Source organism: Chelmon rostratus, chromosome 20 (genome assembly GCF_017976325.1).
Source record: "Chelmon rostratus isolate fCheRos1 chromosome 20, fCheRos1.pri, whole genome shotgun sequence".
Classification (NCBI taxonomy): domain Eukaryota; kingdom Metazoa; phylum Chordata; class Actinopteri; order Chaetodontiformes; family Chaetodontidae; genus Chelmon; species Chelmon rostratus.
In genome coordinates this window covers 21,458,363-21,478,126 of record NC_055677.1, presented here as the reverse complement: position 1 = coordinate 21,478,126, position 19,764 = coordinate 21,458,363, and the positions used below count along the sequence as shown (strand labels likewise).

Here is a 19,764-nt window from a genome sequence, read left to right as displayed (position 1 = left end):
GCTGATACGCTGTACATAAAATGTTCACTCAGGCTTCTAAATTTACAGTCAACGTGCAATCATACGCTCAGTGGTCTCACACCACAATGCCACTGATTTCAAATGGGTCTACAAACACGGATGACAGGTTCGCTGCTTTCACAGTAAGATGAATACTAATGAATCAGTCAACACGGAGCAAACACAGACAGTTTCTAATATCTGCTGCAGGCATGCAAAGCCACCGATCACCTCCTCTTCACTCATCCTGAGGCGTCCTTCAGCACCTCTCATGGTAGAGGGCACCTCCAGAAAATGGGTGATGCATTTTAGATGTAGAACATGCCAACAGCTTTATTGGTTTCACACACAGCCCAGCTTTCTGTCCCAGTTTGCTGCTCGCTGCTTTAACTCCTCCTTCCTGTGGCTCTTTTCTTTTCTTTTCTTTTCTTTCCCTTTTTTCTTTTTCCTCTAAATTTCTGATTGCAGACTAAAAATAGAGATCAGTTAGGTAATCTGGTGAAACACATACAGATGGCAATATAGTTTTTATTTTACAGTCCTTGCGTTCCAAGCCAATAAAAAGAACACTTAATTCCTGTTTATAGTAATTGAGGTCACCTACCCACTTGCAGATCCTGAATCAGTGCTGAAAATGGTGCTTGACTGCAGTGTTTCACAGGAAAACAAACTGAACTGCAGTGTCAACGTGACAAACAGTCACTTAGCTTTAATACCTTGTTAGGGGAGGTTTGTAAATCCTAAATGAAAAGAAATATTGTCATTTGGAACTACAATTGTGACTATTTTGCCAACAATAACTCAATAACAGTTGCTGTAAAAAGATGATTTTGTTGCAAAGGCCAGGCCCCACTGCAGGTCAGCATAAGTTAGCTGTGTCTCTGCATCATTTCACAGGTGTGACTTTATTTTTATTATTATTATTAACTAAGTCAGCCTCCAAATGTCTGATCACTGCATCTCTCCGCCACCACTCCTAGAATCCACATGAAAGCCTGACCAGGGATCAGCTGTTTGCTTTAGGGTTTTCTCACCGTCACGAGATAAACCAGGAGGGAAACACTCGGGGGGGTTGATCCGACCACACTAACGTAGCAGGTGTGAAAACACCTTCAGATAGCGTCACCATCATCGGCAGCTTTATTTCAGGGGATTTTCCCAACCGGCTGCGCTGTGCTTCCTCCTGTCCCGGAGCGTCCTCACAATCAGCATACCGTCTGTGGAACAGTGGATTTAAAATCTGGAGTGGTTTTCTGCACGAAGACCTCAGACTGTCTAAGAGGATGAGGTTAAGGGGGGGGGAAATTCAAGGGTGTTCCATTTTGTTTAACCTAAAAGAAAGTCCTCGCTGCACCAGTGGAGAAACTGAACACCCCTGCTCGACAAAGACACCTTCAAAGGACGACACTATTGAAAATCCTCATCTGTCGATGTCCTGTCTTTTCATTGCAAATGCACATCAAACAACGGAAGTTTTTTTTTTTTCAAAATGTCCACTGACATCTTAATGCCGTGCTTGATAAAACATTTATGAAAAACAGGAGAGCAAATCATTAAAATCGTGGCTGTATTCTGAGGGGAAAGGCTCTTCTCTCACACTTTCTGCATCAAATGTTTTGCCGTTAAAACAGTGAAAAATAAAGGCTGTTTGAATATTTAACAGCCTCCTCTCCATCTCTGTTATTGTGTCTGGTGACAAACAACAATGGATGTTAAATCACTGCCATTAAAGAAGAAACATTTACAGAAAAACACACCATGAAGCGAGTGAACACAAGGCGTGCTGGTATAAGATGTGTGTGGGTGTGTGTCACAGAGTGTGTACTGACTGATTTAAGCTTGCTTCCTGTGGATCTGTTGCTGCGCGTGACACTGACTATTATTATTTGTGCACACATACATGAACACACGTGTTTGCGAGCGTGTCTGCGTGACAGATGCAGCCGGCGTACAAAATTCAACCCACACAGAAAGGAGCCAATAAAAGGCCGATTGGCTCGGAGAGAGAGACTGGCTAATGTTTGGCAATCAGTGCCACGGCTCATTAGCGGCCATGATACATAATTAGCGTGTTTGGATACGGAGACGTGCAGCTGATTGGAATACGACACACGTTTGCCTTTTCTCCTCAGTCTTCGTCGCCTGCATCATTTAGTCCATCGCTCTCCTCATCAAACACGGCTTCACTTGCGTTAATTCTATCATCATGCATATTGCAAAGGCAGCAGAACCTCCTACAAGGCAGTGCACCTCAGACCATATCCACGCTAAGCCAGCTGAATCTGAAAATGCACCTTCACCACTGCACCCGTACCTGGAGATAGCCAGAGAGATGATGGAGATGGCGAACTGTTAAATCCCCAGTATTGTATAATGTATGTAGCCATAACATGCCTACTGAAGAGCCTTTTACAGAATTCTCATCAAAACAAATCAGCCGGAAACATTAAAAATTCAGCTGTAGCGATCATTACGCTTCATAATCACCTCTCACCTGGCCTGTGGCACCGCAAACCAATCCAAGCACAATCACCCTGAAGCCCTCTGCCACATCTATAAAACCACCATCACTATGAGATGCACCAAAGCCGAGCTGTTGAGCCTCAGAAATGTCATATTGTTCTCTGACACACACACACATAAAATCTCCCACAGTTTTGGCCTCAGAAAGTATTCCACTAAGCTCTGCTCGGAGAAAACGCAGGACTACAAGGACCCTCAACGAGGGGCGGCGGTGCCATCCCCTCAACATGGGGATTGTTCACCTGCTCAGGGACAGAGGACGAGGATTAGCATTAGCTATATCTCTGTATGATGCATCAGAATTCAAGTATTGAAATGTACATTTATCGTGCATCGTCCCTGCAGTACTGATGTTAAACTATTGGCAGCACAGACGCATATATTCACCAAGCATGGCTGGCTTGCGCCTATGGGGGGGTTCTGACAGTGCAGTCTTCGCTGCATATCTAGAAATCACGACATCAGAATGTGTCACAAACTACCTGCTGTCTGATAACTGGACCATGAGTAAGAGTTTTTCTGGCCCAAAGTATAAAATTACAACAATAAACTATAGCTGCCAGCATCCAGTGACTCAACACTTCCAGCTGCTGAGCTTCCTAATAATCAACCCCCCCCCCCCCCCCCGCTTAGTCACACTCTTACGCCATCTCCTCAGCTTTAGTTCAGTTCAGTTATGTGCTCCACTGGAAGGAAAGTTAACAGCAGTGCAAGCTTCATTATCTTCTATCTCCTCCCTGAACAACTCCCCTTCAACAGCAGAAGGTCAAAAGCAAGGCCATCATTGCTGTCCAGGTAAATCACGTCAACTTCCACGGACTCGACCCCTCAGGACACACACAGTCGTGCACACATTCACGCCATCCCAGCACTCGAAGCAGCAGTCCTTCACTCCTCGCGCTCCCTGAATGCGTTGTGTTCCAATTAATAAGGGAGCATATCAGCCAAGTGGTCGCACATTTGTATGGTTCTCACACACAGAGACAAACGCTGCGCGAGCACGCTGATGTTCCCACGCAGCGCGAGGCCTTGATGCACAAACAAATCTCATCTGCCAAATCCTCACTTTGCTGACAGGTGAGGTAACTGCAGCTGAATTTCACACTGTCTGAATCAGCATGCTGCTCCTAACTGACCACCTGGCCTCCTGTGCCAGCACACAAATGAACACAGACTCCGCTGCTCAGGTAAGAAAAACACCCACACAACTATCTATACAGCGAAATAAGAAATAACCACTGTGGGTGTCAGAGGGCCAACATAATGCATCATTTGTGCCAACCCAAAATTATGGTGCCACTATGGACTATATTTTTTGTGGATTTTTACCAAAAATAGGCAGCTTTTATAGGGGGTCCTCCAGTAACTCAGCAGTACATATTACAAAGAGAAGTGAGCTAACACCATTTGTTGATTAATTAATGAATCTCAAATAAACAGATTTGTGTCTTTTCTTTCTTACGTGAGAATAAACTGGATGTGTTTAGGCTTCGTACTGTTTGATTTCACCTATGGACCGATCGATTCATTAAAAATATATTTAGTGCAGGCATGTCAAACTGATTCCATAAAGGGCCGTGTGGCTGCAGGTTTTTGTTCCAACCAAGGAGGAGCACACCAGGCCAACCAATCTACATCAAGGGATCCTTAGTTATCAGCTGAAGACTGAGATCAGCTGATTAACTGATTCCAGCCTGGTGTGCTCCTCCTTGGTTGGAACGAAAACCTGCAGCCACACGGCCCTTTATGGAATGAGTTTGACATGTCTGATTTAGTTAGTTGTTTTCCATCAAAAAGGTCAAACTCAAAGAAGCAGAGGCAGAGATGTCCAGACTTTAAGTGCCTAGTGGAAAAAGACTCCGGATCCTACAATTCCCATAATGCAATTCAGTAGTCTTTGGTCAGCCCCTCCTTGCCCTGGACCTGCCTACATCTTTCAAAGTCAAAATCTGAAGCCTCAAGCCCCCAAGATAAGCCTGATGACATCACTATGACATCACCAGGGTTACCTACTCAGACCTCAGGAGTACACAGGATATCATACAGCTATTTTCACACAACGAGTGCAGTGTGACAATCAAAGTGATCTTCAAGTGTAAAATCACCACAGGCAGCTCGATTCCAGATGGCCTTCAAAAAGATTCAGTGCAGTTGACAGTAAACGGAGTCCAAGGACAGTTTACGATGTGCTCCAGGAGCTCAGAGATGACAGAAACTAGGAGAAAATGCAAAGGAGCTGCTGATTAAGCTGCAGACCAGTCTCTCCATGTAGTTATGCCAAACTATAGCACGATATGATGATGAAAGAGTAACTGTGGGATTATTGATTTTCATTCATTAAACAATACTGTTCACGCAGTGAAACGCAGCTGTTTGCAACTCAGAGAGCACATCTGTGCATGTGGCTCATGAGAACTTCAGCATCGTCTCATCATAACTGATATAAGATGATTTTTTTCCTTCGGCTCAGCCCGCTGATTACTGAGGAGAATCCACTCACGGTTAGCATGACGCATCCCAGAGCTTCTCGCTATTGTATTCACTGCTGTTATTACCATTGAATCGACTGTGGAAGCCGTGCTAAAGACATAACCTCATCTCTCCGCCCACTCCCAAACCAATCTACAACACAATCTCCATTGTTTCATCACGCTGACATGACAATCTCATTCCCTCACCGCTGAAACACTATCCTGCAGTTAACTGAGGATGAAATGAATCGGGGAAACGGGGAAAAAGTACCCTGAGGGGCACTTCAGGCAAAAATATAAGCTGTTTTGAAGAGTCCGTCAGACAACCAGTCAAGTGAAGTTATCAGGATACTGATTTCTGCTCCTCGTAGGCTCATCTGGGGGACCAAGACTTGAAAGACTCAACTAGACCATAACCAAGTGTGAAGAGCAAGTTTGAGTGGGTTGTCTGCATTGTAAACCATGTCCTAAGGCGGTCAGTGAAAATCCATATGCACATTCCTCAGGATTTTTTTTTTTTTTTCCCGGAGCCTTTGATCCTGCTGTCAGTTATGGACCCCTACACTTCAGTTCTAGCGGGCCCTGTCTCACCCTGTGGGACCTCGTCATTCACGAGAGGGGACAAGCAAACATGGGAATCTGTTATGGGCATTTACTGCTCTACGGCATGGCATCAGTGAGAGGAAATAAGGAAGCTACGGGCAAATCCTTCACTGAACTGGAAGGTTAACTCTTCTATGATATCAAACCTGCACGTGCATCCGCTTTATATGACTGAATATACTTCCAAAACTATTCAAATTTAACATTTGGATGTGAGTAAGAGCCTAATTAGCTGCATGATATGCGTGTTTTTACGTTTCCACAGAAACACCTTAGTGTGTGTGCTTTCTGTATGGAGTCTGTATGAGCAGCTACATGTGTCAACCACCCCAGAGGTTGACTGATACCTGTGAATGTGGACTGTGACATGGAGGTGTCGTACTGTCACTGCTGAACTTTACTACCATCTACTGAATACTGAGATGTATGGGATAGGCGTCTCGCAGTTCCTAAAAATATTACATACCATATATAACAGAACTATACAAACATTTGGATGCAACATGTCGGCTCCCACAGGGTGGCTGCTGCAGTCCTTATAACCTGTAACCCCACTACATAATGGAGATACTTAATGCCTTCCTTTGGCTTTGGAAAAAACACCAGGGTACTTGTGTGGGGGGGTAAACTAGTTCGGTGGACGTGCTAACGTTTGCATCTAAGGTTAGAGCAGACAAACAGTTTAATCCAGTCTTCATGTAACAGAGTCACACACTGTATAATGTTAGAATTACACAGGTTCTTTGTAACTAGTTTTAACCATACCATACGTATACTGATAATTGACCAGAGGATCTTTTCTTATTTCACTCTCATTGTCTGAAATAAATGGAGAGCACCTTCAAACGCATCCAGGTCTGGTTCTCTGCATAACAAAACGCACACAACGACAATCCATACATTCACACATGTGCTGTTGAGTTAAAGCTGAAACTCTAAACTGTCAAGATACTGAGTGTTGCTCTTAGAGGCCCTTGAACCATTTCAGCAGGAGAAGCTGTGATGGAGGTTTTCCCATTATTTTTTGACATTTTAATAATGCACAAGTAAAAAATCAGTATGTACATCAATTAAAAATCTATATTTTATTGCAGGCCTGTATTGTAGTTTTCTAACTATTCACGATTACTAAAAATCATTTGAAAGCAGCAGCATAATGACAGGGACAAAAAGTGTTTCTTCTTTACAACAGTGGAAGAGTTTTAAACTCTGCTGGCTGAGCCCTGTCTGGGTAATGTTGGGAAACATCATGGTTATCAGCGGCGATCATCACCTTTCCCTCACCTTAACCGAAGTGCTTTTGTTGCCTAAACCTGACCACAGCTTTGACATGAGCTCTGGATTCTGGTGCCACGGTCCTGCACTTTGTACGATCCATCCATCCAAACCGCGCTTCGCTCACCCAAACGTTGCCTGTGAACATAATCCAAGCAGCGATTCCGCTTTATCAGCGCAATGCCATTACGAATGCAAATTAGTTGTATAGGAATATAATTTCTCGGGGACAGGGCTGGCTGGTTTTTACTGCCGCCATTTAATCAGGAGGTGATTCACACCTGGGACACCAGGTGAATGTAATTAACTCAAAGGAAAGTCAGGAGGTCTGTGGTGCTCGAGAGAGCCGAGACCGAGAAGCAGTCAGGGGGGAAACGCTGCACTGCTGTTCACACAAAATCCATGAAAAAGACATCAATCTCTATCACTTAGACATGTTGCTTAATTAGGGAGAAATGCGTCTAATATATTTAGATAAAACTCACTATTTATGAGCTCAAACACAGTAGTTTTGTGGCCATCTGAGGACACATGCAGTCTCTTTGGCTCTGCTGTACACAGCCCACAACCAATAAGGCTGGTTTACAGCCATACCGGCTGTCGGCAAGCAAAAGCTAAAGCGGGGTTATCCATCTTGCTGCACCTCGCGCCGCGATTCATCATGGTAGTTTACATGTCAGCCATTTTATTGCCTCGCTCCGTCGATGCTGGATCATAGTGTTGACTGGAGCCATAATAGGCAAATACTGAGTGAGACGGTGCCATAAATCCAGATCTCCATGGAAAAAGGTAAACATAATGACATCTGTGTTACTGGCTCAAGACATTAAAAGCCTGGAAATTAAATGAAGAATTCCCATGTTGTCCTGGCTGTCAGTCAAGAATGCAGTTTTAAATTATATGTCAACTAGTCATCTTCATTCTTGTTTTATGGGTCGTTGATTTCTCATCTGGGTTAGTTCATTAAAGATGCAACAGGCGTGATTAATATGGTAAAAGCTACTCATCTGACGACTAGATCAAAAAGCAGGGCTGCAACAGAGAAGAGCGTCCACTCATCGGCGTTCATCCCTTTTGCTCGAGTTTAAATTCTGATGTAAGTTCCGGCAAGTGAGGGAAATCGTCCTGATGTACAGAAAATGACACATCAAAACCCAAGTGATGAAATCCCAAACGCAGCAGCGAGGAAGCAGTGCAGTGAGTGAAAGCCAGACTTACTACACATGGTCCACTCCTGCTGCAGTGCAACAAATGTGTTTCCCACTTCTGGGTCTGTGCTGCTAAAGCTCTGGCCACAAATAGCCGGCCTGTCACATCTATATGGCATAAGTGGGTTAGCATCGCTTAGTATACCCAGAGGAGCTCCCATTATAATCAGGAACAATTAAATACGCACTGTTTCAATCTCACGCTGCAGATAATGCACATTAGTCATGCTGCTGTGTGCAATCTCATTATGGTATTTCTCAGTGACTTTTCACTTGAATAATTTAATAAAATCTGGCACTGTAGAGGTATCCATTACAAAAGTATGGAGAGACATAAGACAAAAGCATGAAATGGCTGTTGATTATGCTATTAAGATAATATTAAAGATGCAGCATTTCATTTAATATATGTCCATTCATCTTGTTTTTTAGTATATATATAAATATATATATATATATATATATATATATATATATATATATATAATATATATATATATATATATATATATATATATATATATATATATATGTGACATGAAGTGGCCCAAAGGCCATGACTGAGGGATGCAAAATGGTAAATTAAGGTAAATTGAAAGATAAATCACAAGTCGGGACAGGAGCAACAAACGACTGGGAAAGTTGTGGAACGCTCCAAAAACACCTGTTTGGATCATTCCACAGGTAAACAGGTTGATTGGTAACAGGTGATAGCATCATGATTGGGTATGAAAGGAGCATCCTGGAAAGATTCAGTCGTTCACAAGCGAGGATGGAGAGAGGATCACCACTTTGTGAACACAGGATTGGATAAAGAGATTACTACATGGACTCAGGAACACTTTGTAAACCGTCGTTAGTGAACATGGTTTAGGTTTTGCACAGCATCCCAACTTTTTATCTGGGATATCTCATTTTGTTATGAAAGTGGATTATTGGGCAAATCTTAACAACAGAAATAAGAACACTAGCAAAGACTGAGTGATTGAAATAGTATTGCAAACTGTTTTATGACTGTGTCTGTTAAAGGCAGCCTGATGGTAGCTCTTACTAAGACTTAGTTTAGCTTTAAAGGACATCATGAACATGACATGGACATGAACATACCTGTGCAGCAGCACAGAACAGCACTGCCAGACAAACCTGATGTTCATTATTACAATTTGGACTAGATGGAGAGCTAAGTATTGATTTTAACACTTCACTGATGATGTGAGCTGTAATGGATAACACCCATTATCTGCCATTAAAGACTCTTAAGTCTTAAGAGGCACATTAGAAGCCTTTTCATAAAGCTCACGACATCCTGTTTGCGCACAGGACTCATTGCAAACTGAGCTCACCTCCACCGTCTGTTTCTGTGTGCAAACGCTGCTCAAATGAAGCTGAAATCCTAGTTTCTTGCCTTGAATCCATGTCAACACTCCAGTAACGAACAAACACGTCTCATTTTAGCTGCTTCTCTTGTTCAGCGCACAGTGTTTGTGGATTATTTCTCATTAGCTGAGGTAGACAATGATAAACACTGCAGTGCACTAATCCACAGCAGTGTGTTTCTCGTATTGGTTCAGAGAACTATAAACCACGGCTCTTCGTGTAAGATGAACCACAATGCTTCCTCCACCATGTATTACTGCATCCATTGCATGAATTTCAACTTTTTCTCCATCCATTCATTTCCCATGTGATTTCACCAAAACTGCTTCTTTTTGGATATTATATAACACAAAACAGCTGGTACATTGTGAGGAGGGATCAGATTTTCTGAGCAGAGTGCGGGGGATGGAGATTAGCTCTTTCGAAACGCCCCCACTTTGAATGACAGCGCATCCACCCACTCCACCTCTGGGATGCAGTGCAGAGAAGAAAAGACCCCCAACCCCCTCTCTGGTTGGAGCCTTAAGCATCTGGAAAAAGCATCGTTGACATACATACAATCCTCTGCACGGCTTCTGCAGGATCTTTATATTGCAGAAAAACATCTCAGCGAGATCAGAACATAAACGTTCGTGTGAAATCGCATTCGTTGCCGTTCAGATACGTCGGAGAGATGACAGACGCTGCCTCTGGCGCCTCATGAAAGATTTAGGAGAAAGTTTTGAAAGATGTGTCAGAGACGAGGATTGTTGCCCTCTTCCTTTGGAGGAAGCCGGCAGGTGCCCTGGGGAGGCTTGCCTCTCAGCGGGGAGATAGCGGACTCTCGAGTGCAAAATAAAGATGCACAATCTAAACACTGAGCGTGGCTGTCCATCCGGAAGAGAACACTGACCATTCGGCAATGCATGTTCTGAATGTTGATGCACCTCATACACTCGTCTTTAAGCAGGATCGTGGTGTGACTGAACTACATACTGAGGTTTGCCTGGTGTGTTTTTGAAGTCTTATGCTTAAACTATTGGTTGAGACTGCCAAGAGCTGCTATGAAGATATTTAATGTATTATTGCCAGCCGGCTGAAACACTGCGCAGTGTTAGAAGAGCTGAACTGACGTTTTGGAGGCAGCTACTTTTGGACTGAAGTAGCCCTGATCCAGGACCCTACACCAACTCAGGCCACACACAAACAGATCCACGAAATGTTGAACAAACAAACTCATGACGTGGAGGGAAATCTTCTCACTTATCTATCATCTGGGAAGAAAATGACATGCCACAACTGTGAGGCAGTTGCAACCTTAGTAATGCTTCCACATTAATTCATCACTAATTACAGTCCATAATATTCTGGAATGAGCCATTCTGCATAATGAGTACTCCTTTTGCTACCAAGTATATTTTGATGCTAATACCTGCGTTCTAAAAAAAGCGTGAGTATTTTTCCTCTGTCATACTGCTACTGCAACCTTAATAAAAGATCTGTGTCCTTCTTCCACTATTTCTGTGAGGTAACAATAAACCAGCAGCTGGTTAGATTAGTTTTGTATAACGACTGGAAACAGCTAACTTGGCTCTGTCCAGTCCTGTCTAAACTTCACTGATCATCTTGTGCGGAGTGAAGTTTCCTGTCAGCCTCACAGCATGTCCCCAGGAAGTCCCTGCACCTGGCCAAGAAACAGTCAGGCACATGAGCCCCATAATGCTGCAACGCTTCGGGCCTCTTTGATTTTACACAGGTTGCATTGTTTTTTTTTTTGTGAGAGGCCTTTCTCTGTAGGAACAAATCATGTTTATGTGGGTCATGTTATTTCCCAGCTTGTAGGTAAACCGTGCTGTGAGTTGCATGTTCCCCATTCTCAAGTTCCAAGAGATATCTGTGTACAGCAGGCCTGGGATACTGACATGGTCCTGGTTCAGTACTATGATTTAAGATGTGCACAAATGTTTGGCTGATATTCCAGTTCAAGCCCCTGTGTTTTCTTTTCGCGAGGGTGGAAAAATAATCTAGACCATAGAAGAATATAAACGTCTGTGCTGTAATCTAGTTTTGCAGCTACTAAAAATAAGAGTGACAATAAAGCAATATTATATTGCAGCATATTTCTACTGAATCCAATTTGCTGCTACATATGACAGAGTTCAGTTTTAGGGCATCCCAGTGACAAATATTGTAGAGGTGATAACTGCTTGATTATTTGATGAATAAACTCGTTTTCTTTTCTATAAATGGAACAGCGGATCAGATCAGGCCAGTGTCATCCTTGGAAACAACACCTCAGTCCACCCCTGTTCCAGATGATTTAATGGCAGTGAGATGTAGGTCTGTCGTTGCAGGTAGCGAAGCACTCAGGACTGAAGCTGGGGGAAAAAAGCTGTCAGAAAGTAGGACAGCGAGGGGAGGGGGGCTGGTTTGTAGACTTGCACTTCAGTCTTTGTAGTCTTTGATCCTGACCACGGTGGCTTCGTTTCACATGCTCTCCGGCTGGCCCAGACTCAGCAGTGGCCTATAAATACCTGGCAAGTCTGCACGGCCAGGTAACCTCAATACCCACCAACACACTAAGATGCAGAGCCCTCACACTATGATCTCTGCCAGCAGAATTATTGCTGACGTTGCACTATTTGCTAAACACTGTCAACCAATGAATAAAGCAGCAGGACAACAGCGTGTGTGTGTGTGTGTGTGAAAGGTGTCTTTAAATGAAACAAAAGGTTAAGCATGAAGAATTGTTATGGATCAAGCAAAAATAAAACATATTTTTCTCCTTTATCTGCAGTTGAGAGACTCTAAATGAGGAACATGTTCCTTTTGAGTCTTTTCACTGGAGGACTACCTGCAGTGTTTATGTGTTACACACTCAATGGGAGGCTCCCTTTGAACTGGTATGGGGTAAGGATATACAATACACTCTCTCTCACACACACAATTTCCCCCATGCAGTTTTCCACTTGCAGCACCCTTCTGCCTCTCTACTCCTTTCCCTCTGTGTCACGTTCACATGCACGTTTCCACTTCCAGGGGCCAGGGCCTGGTCACAGGAAGAGCGGGTGCTTGATACAAGCCGGGACGACAGAGACAGACAAGAGAGGACAAGAGCGAGACAAGCACAGGAAATCAGGGGAATTCCAATTGCCTTGGTCAAGCACACACATTTACACACTCACACACACACAATATATATATGTCTTGACAGGCTTGTTGGCCCCATGAGGCCGTGGTGAGAAGCCCAACACACCATGAGAGGTAGTTTTATGACAGCATGACAAGGGAGCACATCTGCCAGTGTGTGATATCTACAAGTACACACACACACACACACACACACACGGATGCTGAACACACTGGTGTTAATGCAGCGCTACACCTGAAGCTGAATTTGAATATATCCACACGCTCAGAGAGACAGAAGCTCCAGAAGGGCCCTGTGGTGACCGTTTCCTCTTCCTGTTTCCTGCTGCTTACTGAGACTTGAGATGAGTCAGTCCTCAGGGGAGTCGCTGCTAGCTCACACACACACACACACACACACAAATGCACACACACGTACACTAGCACATACGCACTTGTACACGCTCATATGCAAACATCTTTTCCCCTCGTTCGCACTCAAAAAGTCCACGTGGCATTTTAAATGTCGGAGAATCCCTGTTAGAAGATCTGCTACACCTTTCTATGACTCCTGGAGACACGTGGTGGAGACGACGGGGAGCCTCGGTCTGAGAACGGTGCTCGTATTTCATTTCTCTGTGGCCAATACAGGTGGTCTGAACAGACGCACTAATGGTTCACTCAGCTTTATGTACACTGCCCTCGAGTTTTAATGCACACCGTGCATTGAAACAGGCACTAGGGACGAATGATTGACTAAATCAGGATTTTAAAAAGTTGTAGCACCAACTATGTTGTCAGCAGATTTACCCAACTGTGGCTAATTAACTTCACTCTGCAAGCTGACAAGAACAAAAAAGAAGTTTGTGCTATTTCCGCCTGGCCAAAGATGCTTTCATCTAGGAAGAAATATCACTCGATATCAGGGAAAAATAAGCGGCGGGCTGCTTTTTCTGTGTGCCCGCCTCACATCACGTGGCCAGCATCAGCACGTAGCTCAGCACTGTAGCTGCCAAGTGTTGTCTAAATGACAGACAGCAGGTGGGAAGAGTTGTCCAAATCTCCAAGTTAAACTTCTAAGCTCTTGATATCATCCTTTTAAGCTCATCAGCTCTCAGCTCTGAATAGAGACTGCAGGATTCAGGGCCGTGAAGCAGCTCGTCCTGTCAGTCTGAGCTAACTTATGTGAAGCAGATACAGGCGAGAGAAAGCCATGATTCCATTTGAATATTATTGGGAAATACTAAGAATGCCACTGATGTAACATCTTAATAAACAATACATAAATCGGTCAACTGGTCAATCGAATCCTGAGAGTAGCTCAACAACAAATATCTGCTTTATTTCTTTATTCTGCTTTTACATTCATAACCAAACCCACATGCTCCCCATGACGGGTCTACTTTCTGCCTTTGCAGGATTGTGTTTGTAAGTGCGTGCGGAGCAGAAAGGTGTTTGCTTTCGAGAAGAAATATCCCCAGAACTGTGGTAGGTGGTGGTTGCCACAGCTAAGACATCCAGCGAGCTCACATGGGGATCAAACAGATGTCCGCAATCGTCAAAGAAGTTTCTCTCTGACACCCTGAAACAATCAAAGAGACCATCCATCCCTGCAGCCGGCGAGCAAGGAGGCACAGAGCTCCCTGGCCGAGCAGCCTTCAGCGAGCGAGGGCTGTGTGTGTGAGTGTGTGTGTTTTTCTGCACATGTGTGCACGCACTCAAACTCAAGGAAAGCCAATTGACATGAAATGTGTGATTCCAGTGGAAGCTGCTGTCATGCAGTCACTCACTGGGAGTCCATGAATTATCCACAGCAGCTTTCAGCACAGCAGCTTCAGAGCAGGCTCCATCAAATTGTTTTGGAGGAAACTCCAAATGCATTGTAAGTAAAAGCAAGTGAAGCATGGCAGCTTTTCCACACACAGCACAGACGCTGGAAGCTGGGGTAAAGGCACACTGTGGTTTTAGAGCAAACAGTGCTCGGACAACAGAGGTCCTCTGCAGCGCTGAGAGAAACTGTGATGATATAGTTCATGTTGAAGTGTAAAGGTTTGATTCAGAGCTTTGACTCCTCTTTCCCTCTTTTGAACTTTTCCTCTCGCAGTGCAAACAAAGTGTGGGTGGATTAAAGACTCTCAGAACACCAAGGAATGAATGTGAGCAGTACAAAATGTGAACTCTACGCATCCATACTGTGCCTTCCTCAGTCCAGATGCACATGTTTGTAGACGACACCTCCCTATTACTAATCAGAAACAATAAACAGCTACCAGAAATCATCCAGACTGCCTACTACACTGCCTACTATCTGATAGCATTCATGACGGCTCCATTCAGTTTAGGTGTGCCAGTGAGCCAGCGTGAACAATACAAATAGAACGCAGCCATTATTTATGCAAATGCTGACACCTGCATTTGACAAGTCAAAATGTCCATCAGAGACCCTGCTGTGATGCAGAAGTTTTGACCAGAATTATCTAATTAAAACATATAAGCAAATACAGAATTTCAGAACTTAAGATGCTAATGAGCTAAAATAATGTTGGAAGGCGCACAGCTCCTTAAGGCTGATGGGTTAATTTTAGGTTTAACTATTACAGTAAAACCTCCTACACCACTCTTGAAAGAGCACTGGTTTGGGAGGAACCTCCGTCATATTCACAGGAGGGGGACACCGGCAGGTCAAAATATGGGATTTGTGATAAAACACCAAAATCAACCCAGCATATTGACCACACATTACTCCCATCTGGTCCTAATGGCAGCTACTAAAACCTGCCTCCAAAGCTTACACCCCAAGCATCCATTAGCACATCGCAGACATATGATATCTGACCACACTGATCTGCAGCAGAGAGCACATCTGAAGGACAAAGGAAAGAGACAGAGAGGGAGAGATGATGAGGGGGGGCTGGTCAGGAGATGCATCCGCCTTTATGTGGGTTTCCACGGTTAAATTTATCACAGTCAACTGAGGAGGAAGACACTAATCAATAAACCCTCTCAGTCTGTCTCCCTCTTCCTGTCCTTCTTTGCTTTGCCCCCCGCCCCCCTGCCTGTCTGTCATTTTCCACCTCCCCCATGGAAAAAAAAACAAACAATCAGCATGTTCAACCACGTAAAAATGCTAAAGAGCCAGTGGTGGCAGATGGTAACAGAGATGAGCCAACCGGGGCTGACTTGACGAGGTTAAACTGGAACTGTACGCAAAGACAATGTCAAAAGAGTCACGCCTGAGGCTTTCAAACATGCTCTTGCTCATAAGAATGCTGTAGTAAACTTCATTTATTTATACTTTAGTGTCAACCGTAACAAACCTGCTTCATAACAAGAGGTGGGAGGAACATTCAAACCTTTCTGTGTCTGATTAATCAGACTGCCCGTCTCCAGTGCACATGAGGTGACTTCACTGCAGATGGATGAATAGAATGCAGCTGCAAAAACGGGAGAATGCCGCATCAATCTCTTATTGCCAGATTATTAACACGTTATACAGCTAAACACACGCAGGTGTGGAATCTCCTGGACCATGTAGAGGAAGTTGCGGTGCAGCAAAATTTGCATATTCTACAGAATGGAACGTAGCTGATGATCTGAGGTTTCTTGAGCACGTAGGAATCAGCCCACACGAAGCCACAGTGTTCATCAATGATCCAGATGTGCTGTGTGTCCTCGCTGCCTGCCTTTGAGATTTGAAGCAGGTTTTCATGTGAACCTCAGAATGTGTCAAACTTAAATCTGGCCAAAAATAATTAAATTTCACAAAATAATGGAAAATAATTGAAATGAATGGTGTGAGAAGTTGGAAAATTGCTCATTTGTTTGATTTGTGAAATAACAGCAGTTTATATATTCCTTTAATAAAATCTAATTCCAATAGTAACATGTATAACGTACATACTATATAGAGTGAAATCAGTATTTGTAGTTAGTAACTACAAATTAATATTAATAAGTAGGATGAGGATTAGTGGTGAAATGATATAATGATGCTGCAATGAATGAAGGCCCCTACTGTTTTTTACTTTACATGCTTTATTGTTTTAGTTCCATTGTGCATTTATGAGCTGATATTCACATGATTTGAGGTGAGGTGTGTATTGGTGAATGAGGCTCCACTATCACTTTAACAAGCAGGTCTGTGGTCAGTGAGAACATCTTATATTTAAACTGCTGAGTGAAAAGCGCAGCAGCGAGTATGACGGGCCGCTGCCGCTGGTTTCAGTACGTTCCCCAATTACTGCACGCTGCATTATCTCACAGGCCGGTCCGTGACACTCATTTTTTCCAAGTGCCGTGCGACTGTCCGTCATGTGAGTGTGAGTACGGAAAGCTCCTGTCAGCACTTTGATTCTATTTTGAAAACGAGCTGATACGAGATGGCTGGAATTAGCAATAAAATAGAAGTGAGACAGTGAGTCACTCGCTCTCAGGGATGATGAGGGCAGTGTGCATTCGCAGCCATATCACAAGCAAAGATACGTGACATTTTTATACCTGGGTTATGTCAGCAGTGTATACTCTATTCGGCCCACAGAGGCACTGTGTAGGGTACAATAAAACTAATGCTTATGGTGAAATCCACAGTTTTATGTTTGGTATCCTTCATCAAATAGCCACCAAAGAGCAAGAGATATTGTGGCTCTCAATATCTTCTCTAAACACTTCAACTCTGGTGCTCTCTCTCTCTCTGCCAGGTGTGTATCAGTGTGTGTGTGCATGCTCTGCACAGCCAAGTTTCTCTTCTCCTTCCAGACCCCACAACCCTCCATGTGTCTACAAGACAGATGCACAAACCAGATGTTCTGCACTGAGGGGAGAGGGCTCCAGACAGACCTACTGTATTCATCAGTTTTCCTGGTATTGCAGTGTTGCGGGGCCACAGTGTGAATCACCAACAAGTCAAAAGCTGTTCATCAGACTCTTCAGCGTTATCACAAATTCAAAAACCTAAATTCTCACATCTCCTTTTGAATCTGGTCATGCTTTTTCAGACTTGAATCTCATCAGGGACTCCTCCTTTGCTGCTGGATTCCTTCCTGGCTTTTAAAATAGAGGAGTCGAGAAGAATTTGCAGGCTGTGTGGTAAAGGTCGTCTCATGTGAGCTTGACTCAAAACATGTCCGCTATAATGGCGGGCAGACAAATACCTTAAGATTGCGCAACTGTTGCAGCCCAGAGAGAGATCCAGCACGTGTTTCCGCACATCCTCCATCCAGGCTACCACACGAACTTCAAAACAAACAGGCACAGGTCGATGTTTTATTCAGCAGCTGTCCGGCAGCTTGAAAGCTAATTTTTTAAAAATGCTGAAACTGCAGGTGAGTGGCAGCTTCGCCCGCTCCCCTCCTCTCCTCACTCCATTAGCCTCCGCAGAGCCAGCCGACCGAGGATTACAGGGCCGGCCTGCTGTCTAATTTCAGAGATGTTAAATTCACTCCGGGCTGTGTGGGATTCACTCAAGAGAGTCATCAAAGTGTTGTGCTTGAGTAAACTGAAATCACTAAAGGGAATGAGGATGAAATCGGACGTTGTGAAAGCTGGAAAGGAGCCCGCACTTGAAACAGGTTTATCATCTCATCTGAAAGTGGTCGGGAAGAGAGCGAAACCCAACTGGACAGAGGAGCTCAACCTCCCGCAGTCACCAAGTGCTGACATTAAGCCACTTAGTGTGAAGTTATGATGAGAGCTATCAGGGAAAAGAGCTTTTGAGTGTAATTTTCTCAACACAGATTTCTTTCAGAGCTCCGACGTCTTAAACTGGAGGAAAAAAAAAGCTTAATATTGAAGCAATAGTTCAACATTTGAGAAATGCTGTTTGCTTTCTTGCTGGTAGGCGCATGAGAAGATTGATGCTGTCCTCTGCATGCAGCTACAGCCTGTTAGCTTAGCTTAGTTTGCAGAAACACTAATGAACACATTATATTCTGTTTGTTTAATCTGTAAAAAAAAACGTCCGGCTGAGGTAAAATCTCCCAGAGAACCATGTAAAACCGCTGACTGCTGTTCTCACACTCAGCACAGCTAATTGGCTTCCTGCTGTGGCTTCATATTTAGCGCACAGACATGAATCGCATTGGCGATCTCAGCTGACTCGAACAGCAAATAGACTCATTCCCCCAAATGCTGAACCTGAACGCATCACACCAACGGCCGTGACGTATGCAGCCCTCCCTGTTGTAAATCCATGTTGCTGCTAATTCATCGGCTCTAATGATTCTTCACACTGATTTTTGTGCATTTTCCAGCAGCAGCTTCGGCCCAGAAAACTTTTTTAAAGGGTTTATGCAAAATTCATACAGGGGCTGAAATTTAAAAGAAAAGCCCGCTCACAAAGGGCGAGAAAATCTACAAAGCGCCTCGCAGCAACATTTCAGGGGCAAGCACAAAGATTTGGATTTGCATATCCTAATTCACTGAGCCATTGCTTAGAAAATATTTCCCAATGAGGGCGAAAGTTGCCAGTGGTCCAAATATGTTTTAATTATAGTTGACTTGATGACTTAATTCAGCTCAGCACAACAGCAAGAATGAGTGACCATATCCTGAAGTCTTCTTCATTTTCCCTTATCTATTCTTATATATTGATTGATATTTTGTAATAAGATCTGTGAGTGGTGCACTGTAAGGTCAGTGGCACCCTTTTCATACATATTGCATCAACAGTTCATCTGAGAGACAGTATTAACATATCTTTTGCAAGTCAAAGCGTTCATTAAGTGAATGTTTTAAAGTGGATGTTGGCCAATTACATACACTAACACCTCAGCTGGGAGCTCTTACAGAATTTTGTTCTAATCGATGAACAGACGAGTCGAAGAGTCGAACGAGCAGATGGTTGCCACTCTGTGTCGCACGCCGTCATTTCACAAGCCGTTACCTTTCGTAAACTGTTCTCTGGTGGTGTTGCAGCCTGATGTTTGCGTTTGCCCATGAAAAGGGAAGTTCAAAAAGGTATTTTTTCTATCCATCATATAAGACTCGTCCTATCTTAGGTGTTGATTAGCGGTTGTTTTCGTACTGCAGGATGTGGTTTTGTTCTCTCATAGCAACCACATAAAAACGCTAATAAATGGGCGCCAAAATACAGAACAAAATTAGTTCTTTTTATTTGAAATCAGCTGTGGCTGTGTCTGTTTTTCACCTTTGATATGATGCTATTCATTTGCTTTACTGGAGAGCTGATAAAGTTCACACTG

The 19,764-nt window shown here is 43.7% G+C and overlaps 1 protein-coding gene across 1 annotated transcript in view; it reads right to left on the bottom strand.

The window, feature by feature from the left end:
- Nucleotides 1-19,764, bottom strand: part of LOC121624302 (guanine nucleotide exchange factor VAV3) — an 89,661-nt gene that overhangs the window by 54,547 nt on the left and 15,350 nt on the right. The gene's annotated exons all lie outside the window — the stretch shown is intronic.